Below are 23,899 nucleotides of genomic sequence, written 5' to 3'. Positions count from 1 at the left end.
TGAAATTTCAAACAGAGATAATAAATAATGATTATAAAATATTGTCAAATGTATAAAATGTTGTTGAAATGGCATACGATGGATGAGGAAGTAAAGTCGGTTATGATACATTGGGCTAGAGATTTTGGATATAATATACAAATGGATGATTGGCAGAAAGTATGGAATGAAAATATAAAATTCACAGCATGTACTGCGTTAAAGGAGAATATGATGAAAATGGTATATAGATGGTATATTACACCGGTTAAGTTAGCAAAAAAAAAAAAAACATGTAATAAGTGTTGGAAATGTAAAGAAAAAGAAGGATCATTTTACCATATGTGGTGGGAGTGTAAGAAAGTGAAGGGTTTCTGGGAAATGATATATAATGAGTTGAAGAAGATGTTGAAATATACATTTGTAAAGAAACCAGAAGCCTTTCTGTTAGGAATAACAGGAAGTGGGATAAATAGAAGTGATCACAAACTTTTCCAATATGCAGTAACAGCAGCAAGAATCTTAATGGCCCAAAAATGGAAACAGGAGGAACTACTGACTCTCGAAGAATGGAGGACGAAACTCATAGACTATGCAGAACTGGATAAACTAACTGGGAAGATAAGATATCAACGGGACCACAAGTTCATCGAGGACTGGGGAAAATTTGTAGAATATCTGAAAAGTATATGTGACGAACAAATAACGCTAGTGGGATTTAAAGAGGCTTTGTGAAGTGAGAGGAGTATTGTTAAACAGAAACAGGACAGTAAGGGTAATCTAAAAATGCAATATTAAATTTAGGAAATGTGTAAAAATGGGAAAATATGGATGATTGGCAGAGAAGCTGAGGGAAATCCAAAAAGTTGTAATTTGTGAAAATTGTTTGATATGGCAAATTTGTATAACGGAAAATTCAATAATTTTTTTTTTTAAAAAAAGAGAGAAGTGATTCCCATTAAGTTCAATGAGGCTTGCTTCCAGCTGTAGGATTACAGCCCGAAGCTATGAAACTCCTTGCCACAGGGGATTTGGCTGTCCCCATCTTTATTGACCTTTTGTCTTCTGCTGTCAAGCCAGGCCAGGATTAGGTTTTTTAAAATACTAATCCCAGTTTTTAGGGTTCCTGCCCCTGCTTTCATTTAACAGGAATTATTCTATTTCTTTGTTCTGTTCCACAACTCTTCTTCCATGGGTTGAAGGATGAACTTCTGAAAGGGGGACACGTTCTTGTGGACACCCCCCACATTTAGAGCCTTGGAGAAAGAGGGTTTCAAACTGGATAAGGAGCCCCTGAGGTTCAGTTGACCTTTACTAGGGACCGATACCTTAGTATGGTTCAGCAAGAATCATTCCTGCTCTCTATGCCACTGGTGGGGCAGCATTTAGAGTGTTGGACCCAAGAGACCAGGGTTCAAATCCCCCCTCAGCCATGGTGCTCACTGTGTTTGCCTCTCAGTCTAACCTACCTCGCAGAGTTCTTGTGGGAATTAAATGCGGGGGGGGGGGGGAGAAGAACCTTGAACACCACTTTGAGCTCCTTGAAGAGGAGGTGCTACATAAGTGCAATAGTAATAATAAAAAAAATCTGCTAAAGAGCAGTGTTATTCACACACCAACCAGTATATAGTTTTACCAACCAACAGGGACATGGGTGGCGCTGTGGTCTAAACCACTAAGCCTTGGGCTTGCTGATCTTCTGAAGGTCAGTGGTTTGAATCCCCGCGATAGGTGAGCTCCCATTGCTCTGTTCCAGCTCCTGCCAACCTAGCAGTTCAAACGCACGTCAAAGTGCAAGTAGATAAATAGGTACTGCTGTGACAGGAAGGTAAATGGTGTTTCCCTGCACTCTGGTTTCCATCATGATGTTTCATTGTGCCAGAAGCAGTTTAGTCATGATGACCTGGAAAGCTGTCTGTGGACAAACGCTGGTTCTTTTGGCATGAAAGCAGAGCTGAGCGGCACCTAGAAAGGAATGCTGTGATCACCAATAGTCAGCATGGATTTCTGAAAAATAAGTCATGTCAGACTAACCTGATCTCGTTTTTTGACAGAATTACAAGCCTGGTAGATGAAGGGAACGCAGTGGATGTAGCCTACCTTGATTTCAGCAAGGCATTTGACAAGGTGCCCCATGATATTCTTGTAAAGAAGCTGGTAAAATGCGGTCTTGACTATGCTACCACTCAGTGGATTTGTAACTGGCTGACTGACCGAACCCAAAGGGTGCTCATCAATGGTTCCTCTTCATCCTGGAGAAGAGTGACTAGTGGGGTGCCACAGGGTTCTGTCTTGGGCCCGGTCTTATTCAACATCTTTATCAACGACTTGGATGATGGACTCAAGGGCATCCTGATCAAATTTGCAGATGACACCAAACTGGGAGGGGTGGCTAACACCCCAGAGGACAGGATCACACTTCAAAACGACCTTGACAGATTAGAGAACTGGGCCAAAACAAACAAGATGAATTTTAACAGGGAGAAATGTAAATGTCAGAGACTGCCTCTAGGTCCCGGCTCACAAAGGACCAACGCTAGCCGGTAGAACGGTATAAAGTCTTTATTGAAGTATAGTTTCCATTTCCAAATCTTAGCGTGCGTCTCTACGTCTATTCCCTAGATCGGCGAAGTCCCATCTGAATCTCCGCCTCCTGTACACCAGTTCAAGACCCTAGCCTTGCTCCACCTTTTGCGTCTCTCCTTTCGCCTCTGGGTCCTACCACCCCCCGGGGTTCCTTCCTTCCTGGATGCCTCGGATGCGGACCCTTCGGATTCCTCCCCCTCCCTTCGGCGGGCTTTAGGACCTGGCTCCCTTTCCGGGCTGCTCATTGCGCCTCCCTCTGTTACATTTGAACTTGGCGCGCGCGCGCTGTCTCCGACCCTCCTCTCTACCGTTTCCTCGCTCTCCGACGCAGGCGTGGCTGCTGCCGGAGAGCTGCCTGTCGCTGGTGCCTGGAACTCCTCCCCCCTGCTGCTCTCTGGTGGCGTAGCTGGTCCGGATTTCCAGCTGCTGCTCTCCGGTGGGGTAGCTGGTCCGGATCTCCAGCTGCTGCTCTCTGAATCCCCTCTGGTCCCTCCTTCCTGAGGTGCCCCTCTTGGCAACCCCCCAGCTCTGCCCACGGGAGCCCCTTTCTGTGAATCCTCCGATTCGCTGGAGAGACTTAGGGACCTTGGTCGGCTATCGTCGCTAACTTCTCCCTCCGATTCCTCTCCATCCGTCCCTTCTGCTCCTGAACCCCTGACATCCATCCCCCCCTCGAAGCCCCCCCTTCCCCCCTCCCCTCCTTCCGGTGTGGGTTCTGGGTGCTCCGTCGTGGCGGGGGTGAGTGCCGGATACAGTTCTTCCCCCGTGTCGTACATCACATCGGGCAGGTCTGGCTCTTCCTCCGTGCGCTCGTCGACGTCGATCTCCTCTGCTTCCATCTCCCTGCCTTCGTGTTCAAATCCCACGTCCTCCCCCAACACGTCCATGTCCATCTCTCCCCCGTTCCCCTCTGAGGGTGATGCCTGCCAGGGACCCCCCAGCCACTTCCTGCGCCACTGCTCCTCTGGTTGAGTATCCCACCAATAGGAGCGGTCTGAGGCAGAACCCGAGGTTGAACCCTCCGGAGAGCGTATGTGTGGTGCCGTCTCCTCGTCCGAGTCGAACCCCTGGAACGTGCTGCCTGAAAGTGTGGGTGTGAAGAGCCAGTCGTCGAAATACTCGGCTGGCATGGGCCTGTGTGGGAAAATGGCATGGAACTCTTCCTTGAGAAGAGGCTCGTCCAAGGCATAGCCCGGCACCCAACTGTTGGCGCTGGCCGGGGTATCCTCTCTGGCAAGAAGGTATTCTACTCCCTCTTCCCCCCATCTCGAGTCTAAAATCTCTGTGGCTTCGTTGATGCGCTCCCCTCTTGGCGACCCCCCTTCCCTGGGTCCTTCTCTGGGCGGATCTGGTGCTGTGCCTGGCTCCTGAAATCTATGCGGTGCTTTGTAGGGCGTGAGCACCGATCTATGGAACACCGGATGCATTCTGGAACCCTCCGGAAGCGCTAACCGGAAGGCCACTGGATTGACCTGTGCCTGGACTTGGTAAGGCCCTAGCTGCTTATGCCCTAGCTTCTTCTTGGCCAACGATTTGGTCGGCACTGCTTGCGCTGCTAACCAGACCCAGTCTCCCACCTGTATGTCTTCCCCTACTCTCCTGTGTCTGTCAGCCTGCAGTTTGTATGCGTGCTTGGCCAGTTCCAACTGCCTCCTAAGCTGTTCGTGGACTTCCTGCAACTCTGACGCTAAGTCTTCCGCTGCCTGCGGCTCCCCCTCCCCCACTCTCTCTAAACCTGGGAAGGTTCTGGGATGCCTCCCGTTGTTGGCGAAGAACGGCGTCACCCCCGTCGACACGTGCTTCGTATTGTTGTAAGCGAACTCTGCGAGGGGCAGGTAGTCCACCCACGTGTTAGGCTGCTGATTGGCGTAGCATCTCAGGTACTGCTGCATGATGGCGTTGACCCTCTCCGCTTGTCCGTTGGTCTGCGGGTGTCTCGCCGACGCTAGATTGATCTTGACGTTCAGGATGCCCATCAACTTTTGCCAGAAGTTCGAGATGAACTGCCGCCCCCGGTCGGATAGAATAGATCGTGGCAGACCGTGGACCTTAAACACGTGGTCTATGAACAGCCTGGCGGTCTGTTCTGCCGTGGGCACCTTCGCACACGGGATGAAGTGTGCCATCTTGGTAAACATGTCCACCACCACAAGCACTGCCGTCTTTCCCCTCGAACTGGGCAGATCCGTGACAAAGTCCAGGGCCACCCGTTCCCACGGCTCAGACGGCGTCTGCAACGGTTCCAGCAATCCCGCCGGCGGTTTGTGCACTGACTTGGCTCTTTGGCAGGTGTCGCATCTCGAGACGTAATCCGCTACTTCCCCCCGCATCTTGGGCCACCAAAAGTCTCTGGTCACTAGTTCTACAGTCTTTTCTCTGCCAAAGTGCCCGGCAGTGGGGGCGTCGTGTAGCTGCTGCAGCACCCTCGCGCGGAGGTCATTCCCCGGCACGTAGAGTGCTCCCTTGCGGATGAGCAACCCGTCTCTGATCTGGAACTCGTCGTCCTTCACCGTGCCCTTGTGCACCTCCTCCATCTTGGCTTGCGCGAAGGGGTCCTCCTGCAACGCTCGACGTACGGCGTCCAGATCCACGGTCGCCGAAGCGCAAGCCCACGCTTCCGGTGCGAAAATGTGCTTGGCTGCCGACGGTGCCTCCTCCTCGAGGTATTGCGGCTTTCTGGACAAGGCATCCGCCATGATGTTGTTGTCACCCGGGATGTACTCTATCTTGAAGTCGAAGTCCGCGAAGAACTCTGCCCATCTAATGTGCCTCTGATTCAGGAACCTCGCCGTGCGCCAGTACTCTAGATTCTTGTGGTCCGTGCGGACCTGCACTGTGTGTCTGGCTCCGATAAGGAAGTGCCGCCACGCCTTGAACGCTGCATGGATGGCTAGCAACTCCCTGTCCCAGATGGTGTAATTCTGCTCCGACTTGCTGAGCTTCCTTGAGTAGAAGGCGCACGGCCTCCAGTCCCCCTGCTGGTCTTGTTGCAACAGTACAGCTCCCACGGCTCTGTCTGAGGCGTCTGTCTCCACCCTCATTGGTCTGCTGGGATTCACATGCAGCAGCTGCTCCTCGGACGCGAAGAGACGCTTGAGTTTCTGAAAGGACTGCTCCGCTTCCTCCGTCCAGAGAAACTTCTTCTTCTTGGAGCTGAGCGTGTCGGTGATGGCCGCCGTTTGCATAGCGAACCCCTTGATGAACTTGCGATAAAAGTTGGCAAAGCCGACAAACCGCTGGACTTCCTTCCGATTGCGCGGGCTTTTCCAGTCCAATACTGAGCGAACCTTGGCGCTGTCCATGGCGAGCCCCTTGTCCGACAGTTTATAGCCCAGGAAATCCACCTCCGTCACGTCGAACTGGCACTTCTCCAGCTTGGCGTACAGCCTGTGCTCCTTTAGTCTCTGCAGAACTTCCCTGACATCCCTCTCGTGCGCCTCTCGCGACTCAGAAAATATCAGGATGTCGTCCAGGAAGCATACGCACTTCTTGTAAAGGAGTCCCGCCAACACGTGATGCATAAAGGCTTGAAAACAGTGAGAGCCATTTTGTAATCCGAAGGGCATAACTCTGTATTCGTAGGTGCCCAGTGGTGTGAACATGGCCGTCTTCCACTCGTCGCCCTCCCGCACACGAATCAGGTTGTACGCGCCTCGCAGATCCAACTTGGTGAAAACGCGTCCTTTCCTTACCGTCGCGAGCAGGTCGTCTATTTTGGGCATGGGGAAGGACGAGGGCTTGGTTTTCGAGTTCAAAATTCGAAAGTCCACTACAAGCCTCTTCTGGGGCGTGTCTCGCTTCTTCACAAAGAATACTGGGCTGCCCCCTACAGCTTTCGACTCCCGGATGAACCCGCGCTTCAAATTGTGGTCTATGAACTCCCTAAGTTCCTGCAGTTCATCCTCAGACATGGAATACAGTTTCCCTGTTGGCAGCGTCGCCCCCGGCAGGAGATCAATCTTGCAGTCATAGGGTCTGTGGGGGGGTAGCTTGTCCGCTTCCTTCTCGCAGAACACCTCCAAAAATTCAGAATACTTGAGAGGTACTGCTTGCAGCGTGCCCAAATGTAACTGTGGGTCATCCTCCTCCCCTTCTGGTCTAGGCAGAATGCAGTGTTCCGCACAGTAGGAGGAGCCAAAAGTCAGTTGGCGTTGGTACCATGCCAATGCTGGGCTGTGCCTGTGTAGCCAACTCATTCCCAGAACTACTGGCGTGTCCGACAATTGGGTGACGTTGAAGCTGATTATTTCTCGGTGATTCCCAATTTGCATCACCATAGGTGGTGTCTGCTGTACCACCTGCCCCCCTAGCAGTTCCCTGCCATCCACTGTGACAACGTTCAGGGGCAGTGTGGCTGGCAGTAGCGCTATGTTGTGTTGTTGAAGGAATTCCAGTGCGATAAAGTCCGCATTACTGCCAGAGTCAATCGTAATCGGCACTTCTAAAGTGAGACCACTGGGCAGCTGGAGCGATGCGGTGAGCTGCACCACTGGTTTGGGCGGCAGGGGATCCGTGGGCTTCAAAATCTCTGGGGACTTCTTTACTGACTCGCCTGGCTGGCCCCCAGTGCTTCTGTTTCCAGCCAGACTCCTTCGTTTCCCTGCTGTGGTTCACTTTGCTGAGTTGCTCCCATTACTGTCATTGAAGCTGCAGTGTGCTTGTGGAGCCTCTGGGGACACTCTTTCGCCATGTGCTTAGGACTTTCACAGATGTAACACTTCCTGTTCCCTCTAGGCTGCTTTGTTTTGACTGCTCCCGGTGTTAAGGCTCTGGTGGCTGATTGAGCTCTAGCACCGCCGATCTCCATTGGCTCCTCCCCCCCTGCTTGCGGAGGCGTTGATTGCGCACGCGCGACATCCCTGGGCAAGAGGGAGGGCGCTCTGGCTGGTGTGCGTCCCCAACGCCCTTCTTCTCTGTCCCATGGGCGGTCCTCCAGCCTCACCCCCACTGCGAGCGATCTGTCCACCACTTCCTGGGTGCTTTTGGGTCTCTCCCCCCGCGCTATCTCATCCTTGATTTGGGGGTTCAATCCTTCCCAATAAAGATCTCTAACGGGGGGGGAATCCTTGTCCCACCCCAAGGCATTGACCAATGCAAAAAAGCGGGAGTGATACTGCCTCACGCTGGCTTTCCCTTGTCTCAGCCCAAATATGTCCTTACGGGCAATGTCAATGTCTATTTTCGATAGAAAGCAAGAATCCATCGCTTTAATGAATGCAGCTGAACTCTGGAGCGCTGGGTCCATATCTCTCCACAGATTGCGCAGACATGCTTTCGCGTCTCCATGCAAATGAGACAAGATAAACCCCACTTTTTCCTGCTCATCTCTAAACTCTTTTTCCAGCAGTTTCAGCGCAAACTGCACGTCTGCTCGGAAATTGGGGTACTGCTGTAAATTCCCATCGAAGTGAGATACAATGCTGCCTCCTCTCCTCCCCAACCCGATCCCCTCGGATCTGGACCCCGTTTGTGCCTGCTTAGTAAGCACGTCCAACCTGGCTTGGAGATCTCGGCATGCAGCAGCCGCTTCATCCTCTCTTTTCCTGGAGGCGAGTATCTCTGCGCTGAGCTGCGTTACCGCTTCTTGCAGGGAAGCAATTTGCTCTTCAGTAGACATGTCGCTTGACTCTTGTGAGCTCCCAAGGCACCAGTCCTCTTTCCTCCCTGCTTCGCTCCCCACACGCCGCTTGAGTCAAAGAGAACTGATGAAAACTTTGAGAGATGGGACTTACTGTCAGAGACTGCCTCTAGGTCCCGGCTCACAAAGGACCAACGCTAGCCGGTAGAACGGTATAAAGTCTTTATTGAAGTATAGTTTCCATTTCCAAATCTTAGCGTGCGTCTCTACGTCTATTCCCTAGATCGGCGAAGTCCCATCTGAATCTCCGCCTCCTGTACACCAGTTCAAGACCCTAGCCTTGCTCCACCTTTTGCGTCTCTCCTTTCGCCTCTGGGTCCTACCACCCCCCGGGGTTCCTTCCTTCCTGGATGCCTCGGATGCGGACCCTTCGGATTCCTCCCCCTCCCTTCGGCGGGCTTTAGGACCTGGCTCCCTTTCCGGGCTGCTCATTGCGCCTCCCTCTGTTACATTTGAACTTGGCGCGCGCGCGCTGTCTCCGACCCTCCTCTCTACCGTTTCCTCGCTCTCCGACGCAGGCGTGGCTGCTGCCGGAGAGCTGCCTGTCGCTGGTGCCTGGAACTCCTCCCCCCTGCTGCTCTCTGGTGGCGTAGCTGGTCCGGATTTCCAGCTGCTGCTCTCCGGTGGGGTAGCTGGTCCGGATCTCCAGCTGCTGCTCTCTGAATCCCCTCTGGTCCCTCCTTCCTGAGGTGCCCCTCTTGGCAACCCCCCAGCTCTGCCCACGGGAGCCCCTTTCTGTGAATCCTCCGATTCGCTGGAGAGACTTAGGGACCTTGGTCGGCTATCGTCGCTAACTTCTCCCTCCGATTCCTCTCCATCCGTCCCTTCTGCTCCTGAACCCCTGACAGTAAAGTATTGCACTTGGGCAAAAGAAATGAGAGGCACAAATACAAGATGGGTGACACCTGGCTTGAGAGCAGTACATGTGAAAAGGATCTAGGAGTCTTGGTTGACCACAAACTTGACATGAGCCAACAGTGTGACGCGGCAGCTAAAAAAGCCAATGCAATTCTGGGCTGCATCAATAGGAGTATAGCATCTAGATCAAGGGAAGTAATAGTGCCACTGTATTCTGCTCTGGTCAGACCTCACCTGGAGTACTGTGTCCAGTTCTGGGCACCACAGTTCAAGAAGGACACTGACAAACTGGAACGTGTCCAGAGGAGGGCAACTAAAATGGTCAAAGGCCTGGAAACGATGCCTTATGAGGAACGGCTAAGGGAGCTGGGCATGTTTAGCCTGGAGAAGAGGAGATTAAGGGGTGATATGATAGCCATGTTCAAATATATAAAAGGATGTCACATAGAGGAGGGAGAAAGGTTGTTTTCTGCTGCTCCAGAGAAGCGGACACGGAGCAATGGATCCAAACTACAAGAAAGAAGATTCCACCTAAACATTAGGAAGAACTTCCTGACAGTAAGAGCTGTTTGACAGTGGAATTTGCTGCCAAGGAGTGTGGTGGAGTCTCCTTCTTTGGAGGTCTTTAAGCAGAGGCTTGACAACCATATGTCAGGAGTGCTCTGATGGTGTTTCCTGCTTGGCAGGGGTTGGACTCGATGGCCCTTGTGGTCTCTTCCAACTCTATGATTCTATGATTCTATTCTATGATTCTAACCCCATAGTCGCCTTTAACTTAAGGCCCACCCATGTGTTGACTTAGCTTGGAAGAAGGAGGTCTGAAGAGGGCTAAAACTTCTCTGCTCCCCAGCTCTGTGTTGCCAGGGCCAGCCACCCCCTCCTTCGCCCTGAACTTTATTTTGGATGCCAGCCACGGATTACTTATCTCCCACCCTGATCTGACAGTAAGCCCGCAAGCTGAGGTGGTGATTTTAATCTGCTGCCGCAGCCAGGCTTAAATCTTTATCTGCTCTCACTGAGCTCAAGAGCTGAGTGTGCAGAGACATTATATTAGATTATTAAATCAATGACACTCTGGTTATTAGTCACACTTGTCCACATTACCTGACACCATAATGATCTTCTATTTTTACTCTCCTCCTGATAACGTCCCAGAGGCCCTGAAATTATGACCAGAAAATTAATTTCTTTGCATTTCGACAAGAAATGGAATCCAAGGGGATCATCCCACATCAAGGCCATAAATTCTGGCAGAATTGTTTAGAGAGGGGAAGGGTCTGTGAATGCAGAGGGTCCCAAGGGGGAAAAACTGGTTTGCATCCTGCACTCCCACACATGAATGCTTACGCACACACACACACACACACACACACACCCTGTTTTTGGCATGGTGCAGACTCCGCCTGCTTAAGAAGGTTCTAGCTATTAGGCCACACTCTTTCAGTATTCAACTTATCCTCCAGTTGTGGAGCTTCTTGAGGTAACATTGATTTGTTGCTGTTTCCTCCCCACTATGAATTAAAAGTTACCATATTCATAGAAGATGTTTGCTTGTGTTGTGAAAAGGCTCCCAGTGTATATTTGGGCCAATATGGTATCATGCGATCATATAATTCCACAAGCATTAATGATATAGGCATCATGAAATCATACAATCATGATTGTGTGATTTTGTGATAACATATCATGCAGTCACAATACCATGTCAGCGCGAAATCATGAATTCAAGAAATCATGACAGCACGGCACGAGATCAAGATATCACAAATTTCACATTTGTGTGCCACTGTGATTTCATGTTTGCGTGATATCATGATCTAGCAAGATCAAGATATCATGATTTCATGATTGTGCGATATCATGATTTCATGATTGTGTGATACCACTTCATGGTTTCGTGATACCATTTCATGATACCATTGTATCATGATACCATTTCATGATACCATATCATGATACCATGATACCATTTCATGGTTTTGTGATTGTGTGATTTCATATTCTCGTGGAATCATAGTGTGAAATCAAGATATCATGATTCAATGAAAGTGCGACATCATGATTTCGTGAAATCACAGTGCGAGATCATGGCATCATGATTTCATGATTGTATGATATCACAATTGTATGATATGATTTCGTTATATCGTATCACAAATTCATGATAGCATGAAATCGTGATATCGTGCAATCGCGATATAAAATTGGTGTATGTGGCGTAATGGGAGAGGTACCGTATTGGACCGAATATAAGATGCACCTGCAAATAAGCCGCACCTTTAAAATTGAAGGTTTATTAGCGGGTGCGGCCCGCCTCCCGGCTCTGCCTCCTCAAGCTGGCACTAGCTGCCCCCCCCCCCCGTTCCAGGGCAGTAGTGTTGGGAGCCAGGCAAGCGGTGCTCAGTTCCGAATGTAAGCCGCACTTTAACTTTTCACAGTTGGAATTTGGAAAAAAAGTGAGGCTTTTATCTGGGCCAATACAATAATACCTCTGGTGGGGGACACGTCATGCTCCTTCTGGGGTGGTTTGTCACCTTTGGTCCCCACCCTGCACTCAGCTCTCACCTGTGGCTCCTGGAAGCTTGTCAGCATGCGACAGCGGCCACACCTGGAAATAGCTTCAACTGGCTGGCTAAGCTGGGTGAGAGCAGCCGATGGGAGAACAAAATTCATTGTCTTTAGTTTCATTGTTCTGTGGTTTGTTTCAGTGAACTTGCCACAAAACTGAGAGCCCACAGTGGTTTCTACAACAGTTTGCCAGAAAACAGCTGAAGCCATAGCTCCACCGCGTAGAGCAATACCCATTATCAGCATATGACCCCAAACTTGAAGTTCTTAGTTATTCTTCATTAATTCTTAGTTGAGTATGGTGTCCATCTGCAGCAGTTCTTCCGTGTGTCTTTGGACTCCAAATCCTGTCCTGAGAAGAGCTTGGATGCTGGATTAGGCCGAAGGCCCACTTTGTCCAGCATCCTGTTCTCCAAATGGCCAAGCAGATGGGAAGCCTGCAAGCAGGACCCGAGAGCAGCAGAACTCTCCCCTCCTGCGTTTCCAGCAACTGGTGCTCAGAAGCATGGCTGCCTCTGACAGTGGAGGCACAAGATACGTAGTCATTGATAAGTCTTCATCCTCCATGAATTTGTCTTTTAAAGCCATCCAAGTTTGCGGCCATCTGTACCTTTTATGGAGAGGAATTTCATATTTAACTTTGAGCTGTGTGAAGAAGTACTTTTGTCTCTTCTGAACCTTCCAACTCTCAGTTTCATCGGATGACCCTGAGTTCTCGTTTCATGGGAGAGATAAAAAAGCTTTTGTCTAGCCACTTGATCCTCATTATGCTTAATATTACATACCTTATGATGTCTTCTTTTACTTACCTTTTGCAAAAATTAAAAAGACCCAAATATTTCAACCTTTCCTTGGAAGGCACAGCCACACCCTCCCTTGATCTTGTTGGTTGCTGTTTTCTGAACCTTTTCCAGATCTACAATGAGGGTGAGGCAACCAGAACAGCACACACCCTAAATTGTATAGCAATGTGATGATGTTGGCACTTCATTTTCAGTTCCTTTCCTGGTGTGGAATTTGCCCTTTTCACAGTTACCATGCACCGTTCATTCTGCTATCAACTGCAACCCCAAGGTCTCACCACCAGTTCAGATCCATATATACATATGCATATGTGGAACTGGGGGCAAAAATCCACTCCTAATGTGCATCACTTTACATTTGCTTGCACTGAACCACATTTGTGGTTTTACTGCCCATTCACCCAGTTTGGGAGATTCCTTTGGAGCGCCTCACAATCGCCTTTCAGAACAAGAACAAAACAATAAACAACACCATCTTGAACAATTTCGCGGCAGTGTCCCTGAGTACTGGCCATGCTGGCTGGAGATGATGGGACTGTAGTCCAACAATATCTGGAGGCTGTATGTTCACTGCCCCTGTTCCACGGAGAAAAAATCATGTGTAATGCAACTTGCACAGAAATGTCATTGTAGTTACTATGTTCATTAATTGGCTGTATCAATAGCCATTCTTAAGCTTATGAGGATGAAGAGAAAATGGGTGCATTCAGAAGTGGGAAATATTGGGTGAGTTCTTCTAGGTTCAACACTGGTGCTGGTGCCCTGTTTTCTCATATTCCTTTCACATTGCCGCAGCCATTGAGTTATTTTATTTACTTAACAGTTTTTTTAGCCTGAGCTTCATCACAACTTGATCCAAGTGGGCAGAGCGCAGTCAGCATTTAATACCAGAAATCACACTTGACAGAAACACAGCCACAATTAGAAGAGCAGATGAAATTCACAAAGAAACGTAGAACTCTAGATAGGTGCAGTAGGCGTGGTTGTTTTACAGCCTAATTCAGCCACGCTGGGTGAAGCTGCACTCTGTGGAAATTCCCTCCTCCCCTGCCCCACACATTTTCATCATTGCTAGAGACACAGATGCTCCAACTGCCCCTGGTTCCTGCTAAATCTCCATTCCTAATGCAGGGATGGGGAGAGGGTGGCCCACCAGAGGTTACGGGCAGGGGTGGAGGAAGGGGGTGTGGTGGGGACGCTGGGTGTCTACGCTGAGGAAGGTGACATTTGGTGGGCTGCCCACCCGCAACTCCCAAGCCCACCCCGAGCCATCAGGGGAAGGGGGGAGCTGCTCCGCTTTGCCGGCAGCATTCCCCCCTTCCCCCTTCTTTTTGACAGCTTGGGAGAGGCTTGGGAGTCGCGGGCGGGTGGCAGAACAAATGTCCGCCATTGGCGGCTCACTCCTCCCCTGGCTGCAGGGTGCGTGCACCGCTCTGTGCACCCGAGTGGCTGTCTCTGCGCCCTGCCCCCCTTGGGAGCAATCCTGCCCTTGGCAGCACAGGCATAGGCTCTGCTGCTGGTTCCTGGAACTCCCTCCAGCAGTGGTGGGCCTTGGGCTTTCAAATTTCAGCAGTGTCCTGTACAACGGCAAAATTCAGCAACCCTGCCTCTTGTCTTCCATTCTACCTCATAGTTGTGGCACCCCCTGCAGCACCCCCTGGACCTCATGGCCAGAGCACTCCTCTAAATCTGCCTCTGCCTCCATCTCAAGGCCTTCTTCTGCTACCCTTGCAGGGGACATTGCTCTTCCTATCATCTCCTTCTATCACCAGCTCCATCCCTTGTCTGATGTTATGGCTTGATCTCTCCCACAAACGCGAGATGACTCTGGCTGTTAATTATTTCAGATTTATTGCTAAAACAACAAATTAGGACGGAGCTCCTCTACTCATCGTCCTCCCCAGAAGATGGAGTTGCCCAGACTGAGCTCCTCCCCCTTCCCCAGCACGGAAGCCCCCACCTTCTCTTCCGGTATCTTTCGCGCGTCTCGGCCACTTTTGAGATCCTACAAGATTTGGGAGAGAATGCTTCCTGCATTGCAACATCTGACTCACTATTTGTCAGGAGTGCTCTGATGGTGTTTCCTGCTTGGCAGGGGGTTGGACTCGATGGTCCTTGTGGTCTCTTCCAACTCTATGATTCTATGATTCTATGATTGGAGCTCTCACACAGCTGTCTGTCACTCTGGCCCTGTTTTTCTTCTCCCCTTTGTTCAGAGCTCAGATTACAGCTGCTCTCCCCCTCCTCTCTGCCTTCCGCTGCTAACTGTCATCTCCCTGTGCCTGCTTCTCCTCCTGTCAGCATCTGAGCTTCACTGACATCTGGCCCCCTCCAAGGCACTTAGCTCAGTTGGTAGAGCATGCGACTCTTAATCTCTTAATCTTTGAGCCCCACGTTGGGTAAAAGATGCATGCATTGCAGGGGGTTGGACTGGATGACCCTTGTGGTCCTTTCCAACTCTGCAATTCTATAGTCCAAACCCTTTACTCCTCTTTGCCAAGCCTCTGTCTATGGGCCCTCCAAGGTCCTTCCTCCTCTGGATTAGGGTAATGACAACACTGACCAGTGGAAACTGGTCCATTGGGAGCACTGCCCCAACAACGTCCACCTGCTTTCAGCCAGGCCAAAGATCAGTCAGCCTTCTTACCTACAGCAACTAACAGGTGGAATCCCTCAGTCTTGGGATTGCCCTAAGGAGGATGGGGGCGATGAGAATGAACTGGCCCTACCTGACTTTGGCTCTGGCCCTGCCTGCAAGCTCAAGCCAGGGCACCAGCCATCACTGACACTAGCCTACCTTACGGGCTGTTGTGAGGGTGACAAATCGCTAATGCAGGTGATGCACTTTGAGCACTTGAAAGTGTGATGTATGCTCTTAGTACAAATCGTCATCAACACCCCTCATTCAGAGCTGTTGAATGTTGGAGAGCCTATTGGAGCCTCTATTCTTTCCTTTCGTTTTGTTTCCCTAGCTGAAATACATGGCACAAGGGGTTAGAAGAGCCCACTGCAGCGAGCTCAGAGAATTCCCTCCCTCCCTGCCCTCCCGCGATAATGCTTTGGGTAAGCTCCCTGGCTTTTACCAAGTGCCTGCCAGCAGACTTATTATTAGCTGTTGTGGGAGCATAATTTGTTTCAAATGTGTGTTTTTAGGAGGTGCGATTCACTGCGCCATGTTTATAATTAATATTGAAGTGGGGGAGGGGGAACCGTGAATGCGACTTTGATTCCTGAAGTGGCAGAAGAAGTTAGCGGGGAATTGCCAGACTCCAGAGAGGCCTTCAAGTGGAAAATGTGCACCTCAAAACTAAATAAGATAACAGTGCCAAGCATGGGGAGGGCGGGGGGCAGGTCCCATTGAATAAAGCTGGTTGGGTTGGGATTTTGCTGGCCTCCGCCTGTCTCAAGGGACAATGGAGTGCACCCCCGGGGGCAAAGTCCACTGCGCTGTATGAAAGGAGACAAGGTCAGCACTCCTTTGATAAGGATGTGGTGGGATTACAACGGGATGAATAACGATGGTTTGCAATTAAAGGAATGTACTTTGAGGAGTGTTCCATCCTACCAAAGCCATCTCCCTTAGACCCAGAAGCCACCATAATCCATTCCTACCACCTGCCTTGCTTTGTGCTAGAGGACAATGTGCACTTCTGCTAAATGCTGGTGGGACATTGCTGAGCATGGGACTCAACATCTAGGATAAGACGTGGGGATTGTTTATTGGAAAGAGGGCCTTCTGTCGTTAAAGGCAGTCCAAAATCCCAGAGGTGCAGGGCAAGTGGCTGGGGTTACTGAGAGTGGAGAGAATGCACTCTGCACACACTCAGAGGCCAGTGATTAAGCATAGGAGACACTCCATGTCCGCTGGAAATGCTGGATCTCCATGCAGCACACAGTTAAACTATGGAACTCCCTCCCACAGGAGGCAGTTATGGCCACCAACTTGGATGTCTTTAGAAGAGGGCTGGACCAATTCATAGAGGAGGAGAGGGCTGCTAGCAGCTAGTAGCCACAATGGCTTAGCTCTGCTTCTATGCTTGGAGGCAATCATGCTTCTGAATGTCACAAGGTGGAGAGTGCCCTTGTGGCTCTAAGATGTGGGAGACAGGGACCCTGCTGCAGAAACAGGAGCGGGTCTTTGACTCCCTTTGACCTTGGACCACTACGTCTCTGTGCAAAACTGCCTTGGAGCCTGAAGTTTCCATCTAGCTCTCAGGAGCACCACATTCTTTAAATTGGATCAAGCAAGTGAAAAGCCATGGTGAGAAAAGAAAAGCCACATAGATGTTCCTGGTGGTGCTTCATGTTATTATTCACAACAACAACAAAAAAGCGCTTGGCTTAATTACTGAGCACTTGGTTATTGTATACTCAAAAATTACTAGGGGCTATTAAGAGGAACTTGTCCTTAACTGTTAGGTTAAAAAAAGATTCATCAACCGCATTGATTTTCCCAGCTCTCCTGAGATCTTTTGGCAATTAGCATTAGAATCACTGCTGTGTCTTGTGATCCAGATTTTAATTACACTGAAGCCACTTATTTTAAAAACAATAATTCTTTCTGTATTGGTTTGAGGGCACATTGTCACAGGAAGTGGGCTTCGCTGCTCTTGCCAATAATTCCCAAAAGGGAGGCTAGTGGACTAAAATTTGTGGAAGAAACTGGAAGACAAGGTAGCAAGTGAAGGTTTCAATTTCCAAGTGGGTAAGAGTGCCTTTAAAAAGGAAATAAATTATTTAGAAGACTAGGCATGCACTTGCAAGCTTCAGTTCAGAAGAAACTAGCTGCAAATTATTGCATAAGACTCTTGGGGTGGGGTCTGCCCACCACCACTCCTCCCTGCCCTCCCAATTAACTTGCATCTCCAGGACTCAGTGGTGGGAGGGAGCACATATGAAGACTCACGAGGCCCATCACCAGGGGCTGCCCCAAGATCTCAGGGCCTGGGATGTTCCTTATCAAGGAACCCGAACTAGCTAAGATGGCTACATTCTACTTCCACTGTCAGATGAAGGATGCCTCTGTTGTTGGGAATCACTTGTGAGGAGAGGGCTATTGCATTCATGTTCTTGGTGTGGGCTTTGCATAGGCATATTGTTTGCTACAAGATGCTAGTCCATGTGGACCTGATCCATCCAATCTCTTCTTACATTCTTAACCTAATACGGCTTCACCACAGTGTTGCTCAAGACTCTAAGCACATCACTCCTAGGTGCCCAAGGAAGGCTGTAGAACTGAGTGGAAGGTTTCAAAATTTAAGCAATGAAAACACTTCGGTAACCCTTCAGTGGAGGCAAACTTGAAGTGCAAAACATTTCCATTTTAATGCTTGTTGTTTCCAGATTAAGAAGAAAATTTGATTAGAATTTGATTAGAACTTAATTTATAAACTCCCCAACAATGCAGAAGTTGAGGCTCCTCACCACATTGTTCCCCACGCTTTGACCTAGTCCTTCCATGTACACCCCCAACATAGTCTGGCACACACTAACGAGACCCAGCAGCCTCAGAAAAGGAGTAAAATTATAACAGTCTCTCCTCCTCTCTGGCCCCACAAGGAGGCTGTCCAAATCTCCCCCTTTCTTTCAGATGGAACCAAACATATTTAGCGAAGTGTTTTTCAATCCGTCAAAGAAGGGAAAAGAAGTTATAATTAGTTCCAATTAACACTGTGCCTGGCTGCTGAGCATCTTGTTTCCTGTCTCACTGAGCGTTGAAAAGGTGCAGAAGAATCCATGTCTTGTGAAAAATCGCACATTAAAAATGTATATAAAAATACATGTGCCTGTATGTCTGCGTTTCTTATCCTTTGCAGAATAAATGTGTCACTGTCCAAATGGTAGGAAGACTTCAGAGCAAATATTTATGTGCCACAAAATCTTATTTACACACAATAGAAGTTATTTTGACTGCCATCGGAAGCAGATTTATATGGCAGCAGGGGAGATCTTGGGTAAACAGAGACCTGTGGAAGGGAGTTTCTCTGGAAAATCTGTGCTTCTAACAAAACTACTATGCACCGATGTTTCAGGAAGATGTTTTCAATAGCTCATTTACTTTCATTTTTTAAATAAATAAATTAAATTAAACCCATGTTCCTTCTTCTTACTGTCCTTATAGCAGATCAGATCATTGGTCCATGTATTCTAGTCCTGCCCTATTGCAATTGGCAATGGATCTTTGGCAACTGGGGGTGGCTACCTTCAGAGGAGTTGGGAGCAGCATTTTCTGTTTTGCTTTAAGTGGCAAGGCATCCTGGGCTAGCCCTGCATAAGAGCCCTGTGAGGTAGGTTACAGGGAGAAAGAATGGCTGTTCTTAGATCACCCAGGGAGCTTTGCATCTGGGTGTGAATATAAACTGAATTCTTCCTGGCCCAAGTCCAATGAGTCTCACTGCTACTCCACAATTTCTTTTTTTTTTTTATAAAAAAAATATTTATTACTTTTCCAACAATTTAAACACTACAAAAAAATGAACAATACAATACAATACAATACAAATACAATACAATACAATACAAAAACACTACATAACACTAACACATTAAACTAACAAAACAAAACAAAAACAGTTTAAAACACATCAAACAATTTCAATATCTTATCTTTCATTCACTTATTTCATCGACCTCCTCACACCTCCCTTTTGGTATTCCACTTCTATTAATTGTTTCAGCAATTCCTTTCCATCTTCCTCTGTTTTCTATCCTATAATTATCTTAACATATTCTAACCTTATTTTTTCCTTTAATACTCTATTGATCTATTTATACTTAATTCCTTATAACATTTCTACTAAAGCCATATAACTTCATTCCAACATTTTTCTAACATTCATTAATTTTACAGTATTTCTGTAAGTAGTCTTTAAACTTTTTCCAGTCTTCTTCCACCGACTCTTCTCCCTGGTCTCGGATTCTGCCAGTCATTTCCGCCAGTTCCATATAGTCCATCAACTTCATCTGCCATTCTTCCCGGGTGGGTAAATCTTGTGTCTTCCAATACTTCGCGATGAGTATTCTTGCTGCTGTCGTGGCATACATAAAAAAAGTTCTATCCTTCTTTGGCACCAATTGGCCAACCATGCCCAGGAGAAAGGCCTCTGGTTTCTTCAAAAAGGTATATTTGAATACCTTTTTCATTTCGTTATAATTCATCTCCCAGAATGTCTTAATCCTTGGGCATGTCCACCAAAGGTGAAAGAATGTACCTTCAGTCTCATTACATTTCCAACATTTATTGTCGGGCAAATAGTAAATTTTTGCAAGCTTGACTGGTGTCATGTACCACCTATAAATCATTTTCATTAAATTTTCTCTTAGGGCATTACATGCCGTGAATTTCATACCTGTGGTCCATAACTGTTCCCAGTCAGCCATCATTATGTTATGTCCAACGTCTTGTGCCCATTTAATCATAGCTGATTTCAGCATTTCATCCTGAGTATTCCATTTCAACAGCAAGTTATACATTCTTGACAAATTCTTGATTTTGGAATCTAACAATTCTGTTTCCAATTTTGATTTTTCCACCTGGAAACCAACTTTTTTGTCCAAATTAAATGCCTCCATTATTTGGTAATAATGGAGCCAATCTCGCACTTTGTTTTTCAATTTTTCAAAGCTCTGCAATTTTATTTTGTCTCCATCTTGTTCCAGAATTTCCCAATATTTCGGCCATTTGGTCTCCATATTGAGTTTTTTCTGTGCCTTCGCTTCCATTGGTGACAACCATCTTGGGGTTTTCTTTTCTAACAAATCCTTATATCTTATCCAAATATTAAACAATGCTTTTCTAACAATATGATTTTTAAACGCTTTATGTGCTTTTACCTTATCGTACCACAAATATGCATGCCAGCCAAATGCATTATTGAAGCCTTCTAGATCCAACACGTCGGTGTTTTCAAGAAGCAGCCATTCTCTCAGCCAGCAAAAAGCAGCTGATTCATAATAAAGTTTAAGGTCTGGCAGGGCAAATCCACCTCTTTCTTTGACATCAGTTAATATCTTAAATTTTATTCGAGGCTTCTTGCCCTGCCAAACAAATCTGGAAATATCTTTCTGCCACTTCTTGAAACAATCCATCTTATCCAAAATTTGCAATGTTTGAAACAAAAACAACATCCTTGGCAACACATTCATTCACAATTTCAAGGCATTCAATCTGTTCTGTAGAGGGTCCTGGGTAGGGAAACAGAAGAAATTCATTTTGTTTGCATATCAAGCTAATTCACATTTCCTAAACTAAGAAGAGTTTGTATTTGATATCCCGCTTTATTGCTACCCTGAGGAGTCTCAAAGCGGCTAACATTCTCCTTTCCCTTCCTCCCCCACAACAAACACTCTGCCCCACTCACCTCAGAGAGAACACTCTGAGAAGTCTCTCAGCCCCACTCACCTCACAGAGTGTTTGTTGTGGGGGAGGAAGGGAAAGGAGAATGTTAGCCACTTGGAGAGTCCTTCAGGTAGTGATAAAGCTGAATATCAAATCCAAACTCTTCTTCTTCTCTGTGAGGTGAGTGGGGCTGAGAGACTTCAAAGAAGTGTGACTAGCCCAAGGTCACCCAGCAGCTTCATGTGGAGGAGCAGGGAATCGAACCCGGTTCCCTAGATTACGAGCCTACCGCTCTTAACCACTACACCACACTGGCTCTCTACTAACAGCAGCCAATGCCCTCTTGGTTAGCTGGCGTACTGATAACAAAATTAAACTTTAAATTACACATGCTAATAGCAGGAATGGGGTAGAAATTAGATTTTGTTTGCATTTTAAGGAGAAACTACCTAGGTAATCTGTATTTCTCAAACCAACCTTAACGCAGCTGGCCTTTGAAATTCCCACTTCTCTGAATTTTGCAATGCAGTTCTCCATCCACAAATGCACACAAAAAGAAAGCATATAAGAGGAAAGAGGATACAAGAATGCAGATATTAGTGAAAATAGTGTGCAAAAATACATTCTGTTAGGTGAAATTGTTTATAAAACTGCATGTGCAAGGATAAATTGGTGGGGAAATATGGAAAAATTTGCTGTGTGGAGTTTTGGGGGAGGGCTTGATTTCATTACCCATCCCAAGCCCTCGGGACAGGACATGCTCTGAATTAAATCAACACTGGAGCCAAAATGCTGCAGTCTATTTCATTTAAAAAAGTCATGAAGCCAGGGTGAGTGATGCCCAGGTCAATCCTGGCAGTGGTAAAGAAGAAGTTGTGTTTCGCTGAAATGGTCTTGTGGGGCCTTTTCTCAGAGGAGCATTGGCTTGCTCAGCTGAAGGTCCCAGAAATGGGAACCGGCTGAACATATGAAGACTGATGGACTTGTCAGATGGTCCCTAAGGAGACCCAGATAGTCCCCAAGGAAGGCAAATATCAGACATCTCCATTGAATTGGAGTCAGTTGGTGTCAGTTATTTGCCAGAGGGAGAACTGCTGGGGAGAATTGAACAAATTCCACCCTGTTCACTGACACAGCTAATGACTCATGTAGGATTATGGGTAACAAACCTTTGAGATGGGAAGCTGGGTCATGCACTGCATTATGCAATTGAATTTCATGGTATATTAGTAACAGTGATTGGCAATGCAGCATGATGGGAAATTGCTAACATCAGGGAAAAGGAGCACAATTCTTCAAAGAGTGCCAGACCAATACACACACGTACATGCTTTGTGCAGCCTACAGTCTACGTGCACTCCTTACCCAAGGAATAATTTTTCTGTGCTCGGGTACAGTTGCTGCCTGGTCATAAATGCAATTGAGGCATGTGCCATCTGACCTGTGTGTACTGGGAAACTAGCAGTATTTGGTCATGATGGACAAGCATTCAAAGTACACATTGACATTATCTACTGCAGTGGGGTGGGTTTTTTGTACAATTTTTCATTCATTTTGACGAACAGACAACCCAATTAACAGCAGCAGAATTCCAGGTGCCCCTGGACATCCAACCAACAACTTTCTGCTCGCCTTACCTTCAAGCAAACAGTCCCTATCACCCACCCCGGACCAGATGGAGCATTGATGAGTGAAATAAGGAAACCATTGTACTTGTAAGTGTTAAGCCTTCTTCCCTGCTAACCAGTTATTCCTTATGAATGCTCCCCTCTGACCTCTGTCGCCATGTCAACTTCACAAACACATGTTTAGAAACACATCAGAGGTATTATGTAACTCCAACCTTCATTTTCTCTGAATTTATATTGGTATCTCTCCAGGGCAGAGACATGCCTTGCTGGGTATTAGAACTCTGTGGAGTGCAGTATATATCAATTGCACTGTTAACAACCTCTGACTAGCTGCATTAAGTTACATTGTCAGGGTTGTTGTGCAAAAGTTCAGAAAAATTCTTCATTCTTTCCTATCATGCGGCTAAAAGCTGTGTACTTACAATAAGAGAACAGGTATTTTCAGTGGTGGCCTCCCCTACATTTGGAAAGCTCTCCCCCAAGAGGCATGCCTAGCACCATCTTTATCTATTTTTAGGCTTAGTATATTAGTCCCAGATAAATAATATATTCAGACACAATTTGTCATGTAAGGCTTTGGTCAAGGATGGGGGGAAATGGAGGCCCTGCAGCTGTTGTTGGGACTATAAATCCCATCAGCCTATGGCCACTGGCACTGCTGGAGGGGGCTGTTGGAAGGATGGGTGGAAGAATCAGGCAATTTGTGCCCTATTTCAGTTGTTCTTCATAAGCTGGAGTTCAACCAGTGGTGCCAACTTGAATAAAATATGGTGGGGGGCACTCAAGTAAGCCCCACCCCACACAATCACATGGCATGGTGCATGCACACCATTTGAATGACAATACTAATCTACTTTGAGGGGGCCTGATCCCCTCAAATATTTTAATGGGGGGGGGCAAAGGGATCTCAGCCCCGAGGAGTTGGCACCTTTTTTTGGGATGGAGGCTCCCTCACTCCCCTCTGTTGCTCTCCTTCCTAGTACCACAAGTATTTAGAATTATTTATGGGAGCAGAGAAAATGTCAGCTGTGGTGTAAATGCAGCTGGAGGTGATTCCTTGCTTTTCACCCCTCTTCAGAGCTTTCCAGAACACTTTGTTTGACCAGCTGATGATTCCTGTGACAAGAAGGACATCCTAATCCTTCTGAACTGAGGTCTGGTTAACGTGCTACATTGTAATTACTGAGAGCTGATGGGAGACACTCTCTCCCTTTGGCATTAAATTCAAGCCCTGACCTTTTCTAACATAATGACTAACTCAACCTTTACACAATAATACATGTGATATTTGGAGAACATCGCGTAGAGTGCCATTTTAACTAATTGGATAGAAATAGATTTACAGAAGCAAATGAATTCGCCAGTCAGGCACTGCCTTCTTATCTACTTGATGTCATAATCATCTGCTTTGGCACACTCTATAGACTGTTGGCTTTGCTTTAATCACTAACTGGGCTACGAAAAACCCAGCTCAGAGTTAGGCAGCACTTGGCAGGGA

The 23,899-nt window shown here is 47.5% G+C and overlaps 1 protein-coding gene across 1 annotated transcript in view; it reads right to left on the bottom strand.

Moving 5' to 3' along the window:
* Window positions 1-23,899, bottom strand: part of KLHL13 (kelch like family member 13) — a 1,461,558-nt gene that overhangs the window by 892,089 nt on the left and 545,570 nt on the right. The gene's annotated exons all lie outside the window — the stretch shown is intronic.

Source organism: Podarcis filfolensis (assembly GCF_964270895.1).
Source record: "Podarcis filfolensis genome assembly, chromosome: Z".
Classification (NCBI taxonomy): domain Eukaryota; kingdom Metazoa; phylum Chordata; class Lepidosauria; order Squamata; family Lacertidae; genus Podarcis; species Podarcis filfolensis.
This window is presented reverse-complemented; position numbering and strand designations above follow the sequence as displayed.